The sequence below is a fragment of the Phyllobates terribilis genome, unplaced genomic scaffold (assembly GCF_046119375.1).
Source record: "Phyllobates terribilis strain yellow unplaced genomic scaffold, ASM4611937v1 Scaffold_2__4_contigs__length_985480577, whole genome shotgun sequence".
Lineage (NCBI taxonomy): Eukaryota > Metazoa > Chordata > Amphibia > Anura > Dendrobatidae > Phyllobates > Phyllobates terribilis.
Genome location: NW_027362762.1, coordinates 16,588,375 through 16,604,671, shown reverse-complemented (window position 1 = coordinate 16,604,671; position 16,297 = coordinate 16,588,375). Strand labels below are relative to the sequence as shown.

General features: G+C 52.2%; 1 protein-coding gene across 2 annotated transcripts in view; it reads right to left on the bottom strand.

Annotated features, from left to right (window-relative positions):
- LOC141189172 (protein sel-1 homolog 3-like) overlaps positions 1-676 on the bottom strand; it is a 265,916-nt gene extending 265,240 nt beyond the window's left edge. Inside the window, exons 1-2 of one of the 2 annotated variants that reach the window (XM_073661122.1) lie at positions 506-676; positions 374-425 (exon numbers count right to left, since the gene is read on the bottom strand). The gene's annotated coding sequence lies outside the window, so the exon portion shown is untranslated. The remainder of the gene's footprint in view (positions 1-373; positions 426-505) is intronic. The other variant, XM_073661124.1, reaches the window with a different exon arrangement.
- Positions 677-16,297: the final 15,621 nt, after the last annotated feature.

The window sequence follows — 16,297 nt, the reverse complement described above, 5'->3', positions numbered from 1 at the left end:
GAGACTATCATACAGGAGCCCCGGGGCGTGGAGACTATCATACAGGGGCCCCGGGGAGTGGAGACTATCATACAGGGGCCGCAGGAAGTGGAGACTATCATACAGGGGCCCTGGGGTGTGGAGACTATCATACAGGGGCCCCGGGGAGTGGAGACTAACATACAGGGACCCCGGGGAGTGGAGACTAACATACAGGGGCCCCAGGGAGTGGAGACTATCATACAGGGGCATGGAGGAGTGGACACTATCATACAGTGGCCCCGGGGAGTGGAGACTATCATACAGGGGCGACGGGGAATGGAGACCATCATACAGATAGCATAAGTCATACAGATAGGAGGTCCAGCAGCCGCTGAGCTTATACATTACTGACTTGATTTACGATGAGCTCAGGGGGGCTGGAGATGCGGCAGAAAAACTCGCTCCTGTGATAAAACAGACAGGGAAATGTGTTACCTCAGGAAGCAGCAGCTGAGAGCCCCTACTGTGACATCTGTATACTCACTTATCGTAAGCCAGTGGAGACTATCCTACTAGGTGGGAGCAGAGGCTGTCCAACATGTCACCAGGGAATAGAGACTACCCTTCTGGGTCACCAAGAAGAGGAGGCAATCCTGCTGGGTTATCAAGGAGTAAAGCCTGTACTTCTGGGTCACTAGAAAGTGGCAGCTCTCCTATCATGTTACCAGGGAGTGGTGACTATCCTACTGGTCACCAGGGAGTGGTGACTATCCTACTGGTCACCAGGGAGTGGTAACTATCCTACTGCTCACCAGGGAGTGGAGACTATCCTTCTGCTCACCAGGGAGTGGAGACTATCCTACCAGGTCACAAGGGACTGGACACTATTTTGCCAGGTCACCAGAGAGTAGAGGCTATCCTACCGAGTTACTGAAGAGTGGAAGCTGTAACACCTGGTCATCAGGGGGTGGAGGCTATTGTAAGGAGATGCCCACCTTCCTAGTTGAAGACACACATATTGTTATAATGTGTAATGTTTACTGTGACATGCATTATTAGTGACGAAGTTGTAGTTTGACCGACAGTAGGGAGAGTTAGGGTTAATGCTTGGGACTAGCCCAGAGTAGGAGGGATCCCTGACATGAGTGAAAACCTGCACCTTCAGCTGTGGAGCTGCCAAAGGAAAACCCCCTATGGACCACAGCCATGCAGCTCCCTTTGTGTCAGATACTATAATTCAATACCGAGTTATGGGAATACTATATGTCCCAGTTATTCATAACCTAGATTTTCGAGATCCCAAGAAAATGGGGAATGTCACCCTAGCTTCCAGCACAGTCTAGCGCGTAGGGATGGGGAGATACACGGCACAGCCTTTCAGAAACCCCTAAGGCCACTGTATTTGGTCTCCACGCGTAGCAGGGGCCCAGCTGGCACCAGATGACACCAGAAACGGCTCCCTAGAACCATCCATGAAGGAAGTATAACTCATTTTAGTTTTTAGAGTTTGTAGCTGAGAGAGACCAAGAGTGGAGATTTAGGTCCAGCCAGGAGGCAGGAGGGGGAGTGACCCAGAGAGGTTAAGAGCTCCAGCAGCCATAGCTCTTTGTCTTTTTCCTGGGAGGTCACGACGATACATCATGTGGGAGAAGTCCTGCAACCAAGGGGACCACAAGCCTCCCATGTAGCAGTCCCTCCCCTGCAAGCCAGGCCTTCCATCTGACTGGTAACTGACTCTTAGTAACTGCTTATACCTTTTGTACCACTACTATTGTGTTTGCATCTCTGCCCACTATGTATGTATAACCCTTATGCATATAGTGTATTGTCTAGTGTGCCCTTAAGGCGATTAAATATATATTTTAACCTTGGGCTGCTCTTTTATCTCAATCCACGAACCTCTGTTGTTCGGTCCAACGAACACGCTACTGGGCTGATTTCTGGCCCGATATAATCCCCCGGTCCTAGCGGGAATTATATCTAATAGAAACTTGTGGCAGCTCTACCAGGCCGACAAGGTTCTGCTTCACTGGGGCTAGTGAGAAGGAGCCTCTCAGCCTGTAAGGCGTGTGAGCGAGTGTGGAGCCACGTCAGTGACTGAGTGGGCCACCTCTTCTCACTCCCGGTGCCTTCCTGTACCCGTGTGGACAGGGGGTGTCTGTGTAGAACTGTACCAATCTGACCTTACGTGTCCTCGAGGGGGTGTGGAACGTCACATTGGTGCAAAGGGTAGATCCGCATCACGTGATCTGTCTGCCGTAATTGTGACATCAGGCAGGTGGCAAGGTGTGGATCCTTCACAAGTGGTGGTAACAGTGGGATTCTGCGGGATCTCTCTGCTACCATTCCTCACAGCCCCCGCTGTCTACTATACGTAATTCCGCCAAGTGTCCGTTCAGTGAAAGACGGTTTATTGTTGGCTGGTGGTCTCCTTCATTGAACTCCTCATCACCTGGTTGTGGCCAGCCAAAGTCACCGGCATTATGTGGCCTGCAAGGGCGAAGCACCCCCACGGACAAAGCCAGGACCCTCATCATCATGTAGTGTGCCAGAGCGTGGAAGACAAGTACCTCGCTGACGGCTGCCACCCCGCCCCACGTTACACTATCCTACTGGGTCATCAGGGAGGAGAGGCTTTCTGAGGTGCTTGTATGGCGCAATGACACCGCAGTATAAAAGCCGAGCCCTAACATCAGCACAGCCGGCATTACTGGAGCTTCGCATAGGTGACTGTGGTGGCCAGGACATTCCTTGTACGGCTAGTAGATGATTTCTGGGCAGCCTAGGTATGTGCATGGTGACTAATGCTGTGCTGCCATCTAGTGGCACAACTACATGATGCACGGTGCTGCAGTACATGCATCTGGCACCTTCCAGTCGTGTGACCTCTGTGGGTCCATAGTAGAGCTGGCCGGGCTGGGAGCAGATCTGGTGCGGACCCCTAAGTGTGTACGTCGTGCACGAGCCTGGGAATCTGGAGGCCACAGATGCTGAGAGTTATAGTCCAGCTCACTGTAGGGTGGGGGAGCCTGTGTTATTGTAGGAGATGGAGTCTGATCACCTAAGACGTCTGCTTGTGAGAAAGGCGGCTGCTGTGCACTGACTGCAGCCATGATGATAAGCGCACTGTGGAAGAGACATCTTCAGTGGAGCAAAGAATGGAGAGAAGGCCAGGAGTGTAGAGGAATCAGAGGACAAAAGGAGGAAGAGTGCGGATGAGAAGTCTGCCATGCAGTCATTAATGCAGACTGAGTCCAACATGCACACTGTGCAGAATCCTCTGCAGTGAGGAGGTCACCAGGTTATGTAACGTCGTGTTACCCAGTGATGCGTGGTTGCTGGCTACTATTGTGGCCATGTTGGTTTGGTCCGTCCAGTAATGTCTGAACTGATGCCCTTTTCTGCCATGTGTGTGGGCGATATAAATTGTGGGTCGGTTTTAGGATGCTGGTGGCGGTTAGAGAAATATCTCCCTCCAAACCTAAACCTGTGTGACTGTAATGTAGAGTGAGTGCAGTAATTCTCTCCGGTCGCCGTCTTCCCCGGTCTCCAGCGGCGCTCCACTCCTCTACTCACTCACGTCTTCTATTCGGACTCTCCGGGTCACGCTGCGCTCCCTGTGTGAGGCAGAAGTCACTTCTCATGTAAGTCTATGGAGCGGGGTAACGAGGCTCAGAAGCAGGCTCCATAGACTTACAGTGTAAAAGCCGCTTTTGGAGAGTCGGGATAGATGTCACATGGGTGAGAAGAGGAGCGGAGCGGTGCTGGAAACCAGGGAAGACGGCGATCACTGAGTGTATTACTGAACCTACACTACTTACATTCACACAGGTTTAGGTGAGAGTTCTTTTTTACTCCCTAAGGCTATGTGCACACGAAGCATTTTTACTGCGTTTCCGCGGTGGTTTTTCTGCCGCGGAAATACTGCGAAAATACTTGTTAATAGGTCTGCCAGCTATAGCAATAGTAATCCTGATGTGCTGTGAACATGATGCAGAAATTTCCACTTAGGATTATCACTGCGGTAAAAACCGCAGCATGACCATTTTGCGGGCGTTTCCGCTGCGAATTCGCGCTGGTATGGTATATGAGGGGAGGCATGTGTCGCACATAGCCTGTGTGAATGACGCGCCCCCAGAGCCGTGGGGTACTCGGCAGCCGGGCCTATGGATGCTGGTGGGGGATATCACGGCGGCTGGCCCGGTCCGTGGCCCAGGGCGGTCAACAAAAAGGGGAATGTTATTTGTAAGGGGTTTGTAGTTTTAGGAAGTGTTTGTGACGCCACCTGTGGATTGCGGCTATATGGAGCCGCCGCTGCGGAGCAGTCCTCTGGAGCTGGTGTTACTGCAGCAGGGATGGTGTGGCTCTCCACAGGTAGAGCTAGCTCCAGGGCAGTGTAGATATTGTTGGTTGCACTGGGCGTTGTAGTGCAGGGGGAAAGATGGCGCAGCTAAAATAATGGACGGAGGCAGTGCGGTGCAGTCATCCGAGTCTTTACTCACAGTTCTCATGTACGTTCCACTGATACACTGCGCGGGTACCAGCCTCCCACGTCGCACTGCGTTCACCAGACCGGGGGTTCAGCTCTTCCTCAGGTAGGTTAGGAGCACCTGACGGAACCCCGCTTTCCTTATGTTCCTCTCTAGACCGTCTTCACGCTGGGTCTTCTCCCTCCTGCCCTGCGCTTCCCCACTCTCAGTCCCGCTCGGGTGCTCTGAAGTCCCTCCTGTCTAACTGGAGTTCCCGGACCTGCTTGACCCTCACGGAGATTAGAATGAGGCTTTGGCAACTGAACTATAAAAGTCAGAAGTCTCCGGTTTTACCAGCCGAGACCTGGAGTAACACGGCTGGTCCAGGGGCCGGTCCCCTTCTTGCGGCCTGATCCCTCTGTCTTCTGACAGATTCGGGGCGTACGGGTGCTGTCCTGCACTCGCCGTACCCCCTAGGATCCCTTCTATAGATCGGAGCCTTCCTCCTCTGCTCCCCTCCTGGGCCTCTAGCACTAGGCCCTACTTGTGGAGCAGAGCTCCTAACGAGACTCTGCTCCCAGACTGTCTTCATTCTCTCCTCTCATTGACTGCACTGCCACCCTAAGATGGCTTCCCTTTTTATACCTCCTATGATGGTGCTCCCTTAAACTGCTTCCTCCACCCACACCCACTACTGGTTCCCCCTACCTCTGGGTTCCCCCCACTCCAGCCAGGGACAGGGCTCAGCAGGAAACACATTGCATCTTGCCCTTCCAGCCGGCCTGGAGCAGTGTAGTGTTGGATGCAGGTGTTGGGGTTCCGGGCAGCACTCCCTCCTTTCCTGAGAGAAGGAGACACCACACCTCTGGGTGAGGTGCAGTTCCTCTGTGGCGACCGAACCCTCAGGGGCACCACATGAACTGAAACCAGTGGACTTTCTGCCAGCATGTTATATGCTGGTGGGTTAACTCACTTAAAGGGCGTGGTTTTAGGGGAATGACATAGTGATGGGAGGGACGTCATTCCCCATACCTCCACCCAAGGGTGTGGCTGAGCATCGTTTAAATGTTCAGTCCTGTTTTTTTTTCTTTGAGTTGTGTTTGGAGAGGCAAGGTCTCCAGGCTGGTCAGCCATAACTCAGGAGGGAGCTGAAGGCTGGACATAACTTGTGTGTGCGACCCGCACACACACATATGGACTGTGCTATAGTTTATCTTTTTGTTTTGTTGTTTAGCCAAGTAAGGCTGTATTTATTTTGCTGGAGTGCAGAGCTTTATGCTATTAATAAAGCCTGCAAAGAAAACCTGGGTTCCTGAGTCTACTTCTGGAAGTGGCCGAGTGAGCCGTCCTACCACAGTTGGTGCGAGAGTGCGTGCAAGATTCCAGGAACACGTGTACCTGCCACAGAGACCAGTGGATGGCCTGGGTAAAGGCCGCCAGCCAGCCAGAGAAGTCCGGCAGCATGGAGGAGCTCATTAAGCACCTGGTCCAAAGCCAGCAGAGCATGCAGCAACTGCACTTGCAGACCCACAGAGAGCTGCTTCAGCAACAACGGGAGCAGCAGCAGGAGACAAATAAACTCCTGATACAGCAAATCCAGCAGCAGCAATGACAGATGGAGCTCCTAGCAGGGGAGATCCATGGCAGGACATCCGCTCCACCCCCAGATCCAGGTGAGGACGCACACGTCAGGAAAACGGTAAGGAGAACCTTACAGAAGATGACCCCGGGGGATGACGCTGAGGCGTTCCTGTTTTTGAAAGGGTGGCGGAACGGGAGAGATTACCTCAGGAGCAGTGGGCGGAGGTTCTGGCGCCATATTTGACCGGGGAGCCGCAGAAGGCCTATTATGATCTGACTTTACAAGATGCAAAGGAGTACGCAAAATTAAAAAACGAGATATTGGCACGCTCAGGAGTGACAATGTCTGTCAGAGCGCAAAGGGTCCACCACTGGGCGTATGCTGGCGACAAACCTCCACGCTCACAGATGTTCGACTTGTTACATCTAGTCCAGAAGTGGCTGAAGCCAGAGTCTTCCTCTCCTGCCCAGATGGTTGAGCGTGTGGTGATGGACAGGTTCATCCATTCCCTACCCAGGCCGATGCAGACCTGGGGTGCCCAGGGCAACCCTCGGAATGCGGACGACCTTGTTGGCCTGATAGAGAGGTACCAAGTGGTCGAAAAATCCCTAGGGAAACCCGACATAATCACCTCCCCCTACTGGAGTGCCCAAAAGGGGGTTGGTTCACCACGGAAGGGGTTCAAAGCCACAACTGGGGGGCGTCCCACTTCCACTGAAGGTGCCGCAAGGACTGCTGTTAAGGATATGATCTGTTCTCAGTGTCGCAATCCGGGACACGTAGCCGCCCAGTGTCATACATCTGCTGAGCCAATGGACTGCAACCTAGGCAGATGATGTTCATACTATGCTTACCCATCCTGCAGTGTGGACTGTCAACCCAGCGAGGGGCCGCAGGTGTGTGCCGTATCTGTTAACGGAGTGATGGTCCTGGGGCTGTTGGACTCTTGGAGTCTGGTAACCTTAATCAGTGCCACCCTTCCCCCCCAGCTGATCCCTACCAAATCTGTGGGCGTCCGCTGCATACATGGGGATGCCAAGAACTACCCGGTGGCCAGAGTGACAGTCGGAACAGACTGTGGCGCCCAACCCCACGAGGTCGGGGTGGTCAGGGACCTGATACATCCCATCATTTTGGGGCACGATTTTCTCTTGTTCTGGGACTTGTGGGGGAAGGGATCCAGACCGAGTCCCGTGGAAAAAAGCCAGGACCCTAGAGAAATACCCCCGTCGACATCGGAAGTGGATGAGTTCCCACTATGTATCCTTGTCGGTGACGAGGTTGAGACTGTGTCTGAGGTGGTCGACCTCCCTGAATTAGAGGTGCCTGGAGAGAACTTTGGGTCAGCTCAGGTTCGGGACTTGACCTTGAAAGGGGCGTGGGATAATGTTACTGTTTGTAATGGTGCTGCTCAAGAACCGGGGGCGGACACCAGGTATCCACACTTTGCAGTTTAGGGGGAGCTATTATACCAGGTGACCAAACTAAAAAGTGAAGAGGTAGAGGAACAGCTGTTAGTTCCAGGTTCATACCGTCAGAGGATATTAAACATGGCACACTCACATATTCTGGGGGGACACCTAGGGGTTGAGAAAACCCAGGAGAGAATTATAAGAAAGTTTTATTGGCCAGGATGTCATCGGGAAATCTTAAACTAATGTAGGTCCTGCCCCACCTGCCAGATAACCGCGCCCACCTCCCACTTCCGTAGTCCCTTAGTTCCACTACCTGTCATAGAGGTTCCCTTTGAGAGGACTGCCATGGACCTTGTGGGTCCCTTAGTTAAATCGGCCCGGGGCCACAAATACATCCTGGTGGTCATGGACTATGCGACCTGGCACCCTGAGGCGGTACCCCTAAGGAACTCGTCCAGTAAAAGTATAGCCCAAGAGCTAGTTCATATTTTTGCTCGGACAGGTCTGCCAAAAGACATCTTGACAGACCAAGGAACCCCCTTCATGAGCAAGGTGATGAAGGAGCTGTGCAGAGTCCTTCAGATTGCCCAGATTTGGACCTCAGTTTATCATCCGCAGACGGACGGCTTAGTGGAACACTTCAATAAGACCTTAAAGGCAATGCTCAGGAAGGTCATTGAAAAGCATGGGCGAGACTGGGACTACCTGCTCCCATTTCTGCTTTTCTCTGTCAGAGAAGTTCCTCAAGCCTCCACTGACTTCTCTGCATTTGAGCTCCTGTATGGACGGCATCCAAGAGGTCTCCTAGACATCGCCAAGGAAACCTGGGAGGCCGAGGTCACGCCCCACCGGAGCATCATCGAACATGTCGCCCAGTTACAGGAGAGAATGGCGAAGGTGATGCCCATCGTGAAGGAACATCTCCTCCAGGCGCAGGAAGCCGAGGCGAGGGTGTATAACCGGTCGGCAAGGCTGAGACAGTTCCAATCTGGGGATCGCATCCTGGTTCTTATTCCCACCATTGAAAGTAAGTTTCTGGCCAAGTGGCAAGGCCCATATGAGGTGGTGGAGAAGCTCAGTGAAGTGAACTACAGAGTCCACCAGCCTGGCCGAAGAAAGCCACACCAGGTGTACCATGTAAACCTGCTCAAGCCGTAGCGAGATCGGGAACCTGTGGGAACTCCTTGCCTAGGAGCCACTCCCGAAGGCCAGGTGGAAGATGTCACAATAGCGGAGACCCTTTCGCCAGCCCAGAAGCAATAGTGTCGAGAACTGCTCCAGCAGAATCGGGACCTGTTCTCAGAGTTGCCGGGGCATACTCAGGTGGTAGAACATGGTGTGCTAACAGAGCCGCATATAAGGGTGAACCTGAAGCCATACAGGATTCCTGAAGCACACCGGGAGGTGATCTCGGCCGAGGTGAAGAGGATGTTAGACCTCGGTGTGATAGAGGAGTCAAAGAGTGGTTGGTCGAGCCCCATTGTCCTCGTGCCAAAACCCAACGGAGAGTGGAGGTTTTGTAATGATTACCACCGGCTGAATGAGGTGTCCAAGTGTGATGCGCACCCGATGCCTTGCGTCGATTAACTCATCGAGAGGCTTGGACCGGCGAGGTACATCACCACTCTGGACCTGACCAAGGGCTACTGGCAGATCCCCATGTCCCAGACAGCCAAGGAGAAGACGGCTTTCTCAACACCTGATGGGTGCTTCCAATACACTCAGATGCCGTTCGGACTACAGGGGGCCCCAGCCACCTTCCAGAGGGCTATGGATCGGATCCTAGCCCCACATAAGAAGTATGCTGCAGCCTACCTTGACGACATTGTAGTCTTTAGCCCAGACTGGGAAAGTCATCAACCTAAACTACAGGCCGTTCTGGATGCTCTAAGGAAGGCGGGATTTACAATAAATCAAAAAACTGCGCACTTGGAAAAGAGGAGGCCAAGTACTTGGGCTATGTCGTCGGGGAGAGGTGAAATAAAGCCGCAAGTTAATAAAGTGGAGGCAATCCAGACCTGGCCGCAACCGCTCTCCAAGAAGCAAGTGAGAGCATTCCTGGGAATGGTGGGATATTACTGGCGGTTTATCCCAAATTTTGCCATGATGGCCGCGCCACTGACGGATCTCCTAAAAGGCACCAGATCAACCATGGTGAAGTGGACGGAGGAAACAGAGACTGCGTTTCAACTGTTGAAGTCAGCACTGTGTAAACAGCTGGTCCTGGTCGCACTAGACTTCAAGACAGAGTTTGTGGTCGAGACAGACAATTCAGAGGTTGGTCTAGGAGCCGTGCTCTTGACACGCTCCCTGGGCCGTGGGATACTCGGCAGCCGGGCCGCTTGTGGATGCCGGTATGGGGAATATCACGGTGGCTGGCCCGGTCCGTGTCGAAGGGCGGTCAGTAAAAAGGGGAATAATAGGGGATTTGGAAAGTTCGTGACGCCACCTGTGGATTGCAGCTAAAGGGTGCCGCCGCTGCGGAGCAGTCCTCTGGAGCTGGTGTTACGGCAGCAGGGATGGTGTGGCTCTCCACAGGTAGAGCTAGCTCCAGGGCAGTGTAGGTAGTGTAAGTTGCGCTGGGCGTTGTAGTGCAGGGAGGGAAAGATGGCGCAGATAAAAGAATGGACGGTTCCACTGGTGCACTGTACAGTTGTCGGCCTCCCACGTCGCGGTGCGTTCACCAGGTGGGGGTTCAGCACTTCCTCAGGCAGATTAGGAGTACCTGACAGAACCCCACTTTCTTGTGTTCCTAGCTAGACCGTCTTCACGCTGGGTCTTTCTCCCTCCTGCCCTGCGCTTCCCACTCTCAATCCCGCTTGGGTGCTCTGAAGTCCCTCCTGTCTTGTCGGAGTTCCCGGACCTGCTTGACCCTCACGGGGATTAGAATGAGGCTTCGGCAATTGACCATATAAGCCAGAAGCCTCCGGTTTTCCCAGCCGAGACCTGGAGTAACACGGCTGGTCCAGGGGCCGGTCCCCTTCTTGCGGCCTACGATCCCTCTGTCTTCTGGCAGATGCGGGGCGTACAGGTGCCGTCCTGCACTCGCCGTACCCCCTAGGATCCCTTCTTAGAACGGAGCCTACTCCTCTGCTCCCCATCTGGGCCTCTAGGACTGGGCCCTACTTGTGGAGCAGAGCTCCTAACGAGACTCTGCTCCCTGACTGTTCTCCACTGACTCCTCTACTGTTCTCACTGCCACCCTAAGATGGCTTCCCATTATATACCTCCTTCTATGGTGCTCCCCTGAACTGCTTCCTCCACCCACACCCACTACTGGTTCCCCCTACCTTTGAGTTCCCCCCACTCCAGCCAGGGTCAGGGCTCAGTAGAAAAACACATTGCATCTTGCCCTTCCAGCCGGCCTGGAGTAGTGTAGTGTTGAATGTGGGTGTTGGGGTTCCGGGCAGTACTCCCTCCTTACCTGAGAGAAGGAGACACCACACCTCTGGGTGAGGTGCAGTACCTCTGTGGCGACTGAACCCTCAGGGGCGCCACACTCTCTCAAGAGATAAATGGAGAAGAACATCCCATTCTCTATCTGAGCTGGAAGCTTTCGTCCTGCGAGAAAAACTACGCAATAGTAGAAAAAGAGTGTCTAGCCATAAAATGGGCCGTAGATACGCTAAGATACTACCTACTAGGCCGGAAGTTTAAGTTGGTATCAGACCATGCCCCATTGAGATAGTTGAGGGAAAAGAGGGGTAAAAATGCCAGGGTAACTAGATGGTTCCTAGCTCTTCAGGACTTCAACTTGCACGTAGAGCATAGGCCCGGAAAGTTACACAGAATGCTGATGCCCTTTCTAGAATTCCCTGTCTGGTATCGGAAGGTGCCCAAACCCCCGGCTTTGGGCAGAGGGGGGGAATATGTGACAGGGTCACTGGTATGATATATGAGGGGAGGTATGTGTCGCACAGGTTGCTAGCCTGTGTGAACTGAAACCAATGGACTTTCTGCCAGCATGTTATATGCTGGTGGGTTAACTCACTTAAAGGGCGTGGTTTTAGGGGAATGACATAGTGATGGGAGGGACGTCATTCCCCATACCTCCACCTCAGGGTGTGGCTGAGCATCGTTTAAATGTTCACTCCTGTGTTTTTTTCCGTGAGTTGTGTTTGGAGAGGCAAGGTCTCCAGACTGGTCAGCCACAGCTCAGGAGGGAGCTGAAGACAGGACATAACCGGTGTGTGCGACCCGCACACACATATGGACTATGCTATAGTTTATCTTTTTGTTTTGTGGTTTAGCCAAGTAAGGCTGTATTTATTTTGCTGGAGTCCAGAGCTTTATGCTGCTAATAAAGCCTGCAAAGAAAACCCGGGTTCCTGAGTCTACTTCCGGAAGTGGCTGAGCGAGTCGTCCTAGCACAGCGCCCATTGACTTGAATTGAACCGCAGCAAATCCGCAGGTATAATATTTATGCCTGCGGATTTGCTGCATTCCAATTAAAGCCAATAGCCACGAATTCACGGCAGAAACGCGGTACGGGTGGTACCCAGGTCGGGAGAGGATGACTACTACTCCTCTCATCCGACTGCCGCTCTCGTTGATAACAGAGAGAGCAGGTCAGCTTGGGGGAGCAGTAGTCTGCTCTGCCGTGCCCGCGGTAAAAAAAAAAGTAAAGATTAAAATAAAAAACACTATACTCACCTGTCTGGCACCCCCCGGTGTCCTCCTGGTCCTCGGTCCCCGGCGATGCTCTCCTCCCGGCGGCCTGCGGTACACTGCGGGAAGCGTGCTCGCTCCCAGCAGTGTACTGCGCTGCCAGGACCTGCAGACACGTGAGCAATCTGCTGATCGCTCACGTGACCTCACTGTGGGAACATTCTGAAGAATGTTCCCATCGTGGTGAGCCCACCGGGGCTGATCGGCTGATCTTCAGCTGATGAACCCCAGTGACCTCCTGCAGCATGTATACTGATATGGGTGATTTTACACCCCTGTCAGTATACAGTGCTGTCTTCTACAGCAGTGACAGTGATTGCTGATGTCACTGCTGTAGAAGTGACCTGGATCGCCGAGGGACAATTGTTGGCATAATCGTGGACTGCGTCCTTGACAGCGAACAGGTGAGGGATATGGTTGTTTGTTTTTTTACTTTTTTTTCAGAAGATTGATCGCGTCGTGGACAGAGTGCGATAAAAAAAAATTATTAAAACCATGTGTTTTTTATTTCAATAAAATACTTTATTCTGGCGGTGTCTTTTATTGAAAAAGCGGCAACCACCCATTACTAACCTGGGCTTCACGTCAGCTGCCAATACAAGGCCGACGTGAACCCCAACCCCATTACCCCACTGCCACCGCTACAGGGCAGTGGGAAGAACGGAGGCTAAGCGCCAGATTTGGTGCATCTTATGGATGCGCCATTTCTGGGACTGCTGAGGGGTGATATTAATAGCCGTGGAGGGAACTAGTATTCATGGCCCCTTCCCTGGCTATTAATATCAGCCCGCAGCTGTCTGTTTAGCCTTTTCTGGTTAGATTTTATAGGGGGATCCCACGTAAAAAAAAATTCTGGGGTCCCCCTGTAATCTAGCCAGTAAAGGCTAAGCAAACAGCTGCGGACTGATATTAATAGCCAGGGACCATTGTTGGCTAATAACCCTTTCCCCGGCTACTAATATCAACCCCCAGCGGTCGGCTTTCCCTCTGCTGGTTATAAAAATGACGCAGGAGCCCACGCCATTTTTTTTTAAATTTTAGGCTCTGTGCCCACGATCTGAACATAGCATCGCTTTGGACGCATATTTTTTGCTGCGTCCAAAATGTTGCATTCTATTGAATGCAGGTAAATCCACACGTGTTCACTGAACCATGCGGATTTACCGCATTCTATACTTTTTAGTGGTCAAATTTCTGTTGCGGAGACTAGTGACTCCACAAGAGAATTTGACATGCTGCGGTCCTGAAAGACGTGCCCCATGTCAGTGTCCATAGGTGATCCGCAGCCTCAGATGCACGCATAGCGGACATGGGATTTCTAGAGATCCCATCCACTATGCTGTAACATCTGGACGCTGTGGGTTTGACGCTGTATATACACGCAGCGTCAAACCTGCAGCGGCTCCTGATCGTGTCCACGTACCCAAACTCACCTGCAGCATGTTAATTTCTGTAGCGGACACGCTAGTCTCCGCTGCAGATTTTGACCAATTGAAGTGTCATTATATGCGGTGGATTCACATGTACCGACAACAAAAGTGCGGCATTAGAACACAGTGTTTTGGACGCTGCAAAAATATGCTGCGTCCAAAGAGCTACTGGTTGCTGATCAGGGGGACGTAGCAGCTAACGAAGCAGCTGTGAGCTGTTAATAATGACCAGGGACCATGTTTGCCTAATGGCACCTTCCTAGGCTAAAAATAGCAGCTTGCAGCTGCCCCAGAAATTACATGAATAGAAATGCTAATGAGATTTGGCGAATGGGATTAGCTGACACCTAGCTCTTTTGTTTGGTGATGACAAGGTGTCATTCAGACCCTTTCATCACCAATCCTAATTAACATAAAGAAAGAATAGTTAAATAAACCCACAGACACAGAGCAAACCCTTTATTTGAAATACAACAGACACATTCTTTAATCATTTAAATCAGGGATCCTCAAACTTTTAAAACAGGGGGCCAGTTCACGGTTCCTCAGACCATTGGAGGGCCGGAATATAGTTTTTGAAAAAAAACTATGAACAAATTCCTCTGCACACTGCACATATCTTATTTTGAAGTAAAAAAAAACAATACAGGAACAAATACAATATTCAAAATGAAGAACAAGTAAAGTTAAATCAACCGGTATTTCAATAGGTAGGTAACTGTACCCAATAGGCAGCATAGGTCCTCAATAGGCAGGTAAATGTACCCAATAGGCAGCATAGGTCCCCAATAGGCAGGTAAATGTCCCCAATAGGCAGCATAGGTCCTCAATAGGCAGGTAAATATCCCCAATAGGCAGGTACATATCCCCAATAGGCAGGTAAATGTACCCAATAGGCAGGTAAATGTCCCCAATAGGCAGGTAAATGTCCCCAATAGGCAGCATAGGTCCCCAATAGGCAGGTAAATGTACCCAATAGGCAGCATAGGTCCCCAATAGGCAGGTAAATATCCCCAATAGGCAGCATAGGTCCTCAATAGGCAGGTAAATATCCCCAATAGGCAGGTAAATATCCCCAATAGGCAGCATAGGTCCTCAATGGGCAGGTAAATGTTCCCAATAGGCAGGCTGTTTCCCCCTTATAATGCCCCATGCAGGCTGTTCCCCCCCTTATAATGCCCCATGCTGGATGCCACCCCCCATATAATGCCCCATGCAGGATGCCACCCTCCATATAATGCCCCATGCAGGATGTCCCTTTCTCACACCATATAATGCCACATGCAAGATATCACTCCCCTGTCTTTATAATGCCCCATGCAGGATGTCACCCCCCCATATAATGCCCCATGCAGGATGTCACCCCCCATATCATGCCCCATGCAGGATGTCACCCCCCATATAATGCCCCATGCAGGATGTCACCCCCCCATATAATGCACCATGCAGCATGTCACCCTCCCCCCATATAATGCCCCATGCAGGATGTCACCCCCCATATAATGCCCCATGCAGGATATCACTCTCCTGTCTTTATAATGCCCCATGCAGCATGTCACCCCCCCATATAATGCCCCATGCAGCATGTCACCCCCCCCCCATATTATGCCCCATGCAGGATGTCCCTTTCCCCCCATATAATGCCCCATGCAGGATGTCCCTTTCCCCCCATATAATGCCCCATGCAGGATGTCCCTTTCCCCCCATATAATGCCCCATGCAGCATGTCACCCTCCCCCCATATAATGCCCCATGCAGCATGTCACCCCCCCATATTATGCCCCATGCAGGATGTCCCTTTCCCCCCATATAATGCCCCATGCAGGATGTCCCTTTCCCCCCATATAATGCCCCATGCAGCATGTCACCCTCCCCCCCATATAATGCCCCATGCAGGATGTCACCCCCCCATATTATGCCCCATGCAGGATGTCCCTTTCCCCCCATATAATGCCCCATGCAGGATGTCCCTCCCCCCCATATTATGCCCCATGCAGGATGTCCCTTTCCCCCCATATAATGCCCCATGCAGGATGTCCCTTTCCCCCCATATAATGCCCCATGTAGCATGTCACCCTCCCCCCCATATAATGCCCCATGCAGCATGTCACCCCCCCATATTATGCCCCATGCAGCATGTCACCCCCCCATATTATGCCCCATGCAGCATGTCACCCTCCCCCCCATATAATGCCCCATGCAGCATGTCACCCCCCCATATTATGCCCCATGCAGGATGTCCCTTTCCCCCCATATAATGCCCCATGCAGGATGTCCCTTTCCCCCCATATAATGCCCCATGCAGCATGTCACCCTCCCCCCCATATAATGCCCCATGCAGGATGTCACCCCCCCCATATTATGCCCCATGCAGGATGTCCCTTTCCCCCCATATAATGCCCCATGCAGGATGTCCCTCCCCCCCATATTATGCCCCATGCAGGATGTCCCTTTCCCCCCATATAATGCCCCATGCAGGATGTCCCTTTCCCCCCATATAATGCCCCATGCAGCATGTCACCCCCCCATATTATGCCCCATGCAGCATGTCACACCCCCCCATATTATGCCCCATGCAGGATGTCCCTTTCCCCCCATATAATGCCCCATGCAGGATGTCCCTTTCCCCCCATATAATGCCCCATGTAGCATGTCACCCTCCCCCCCATATAATGCCCCATGCAGCATGTCACCCCCCCATATTATGCCCCATGCAGCATGTCACCCTCCCCCCCATATAATGCCCCATGCAGCATGTCACCCCCCCATATT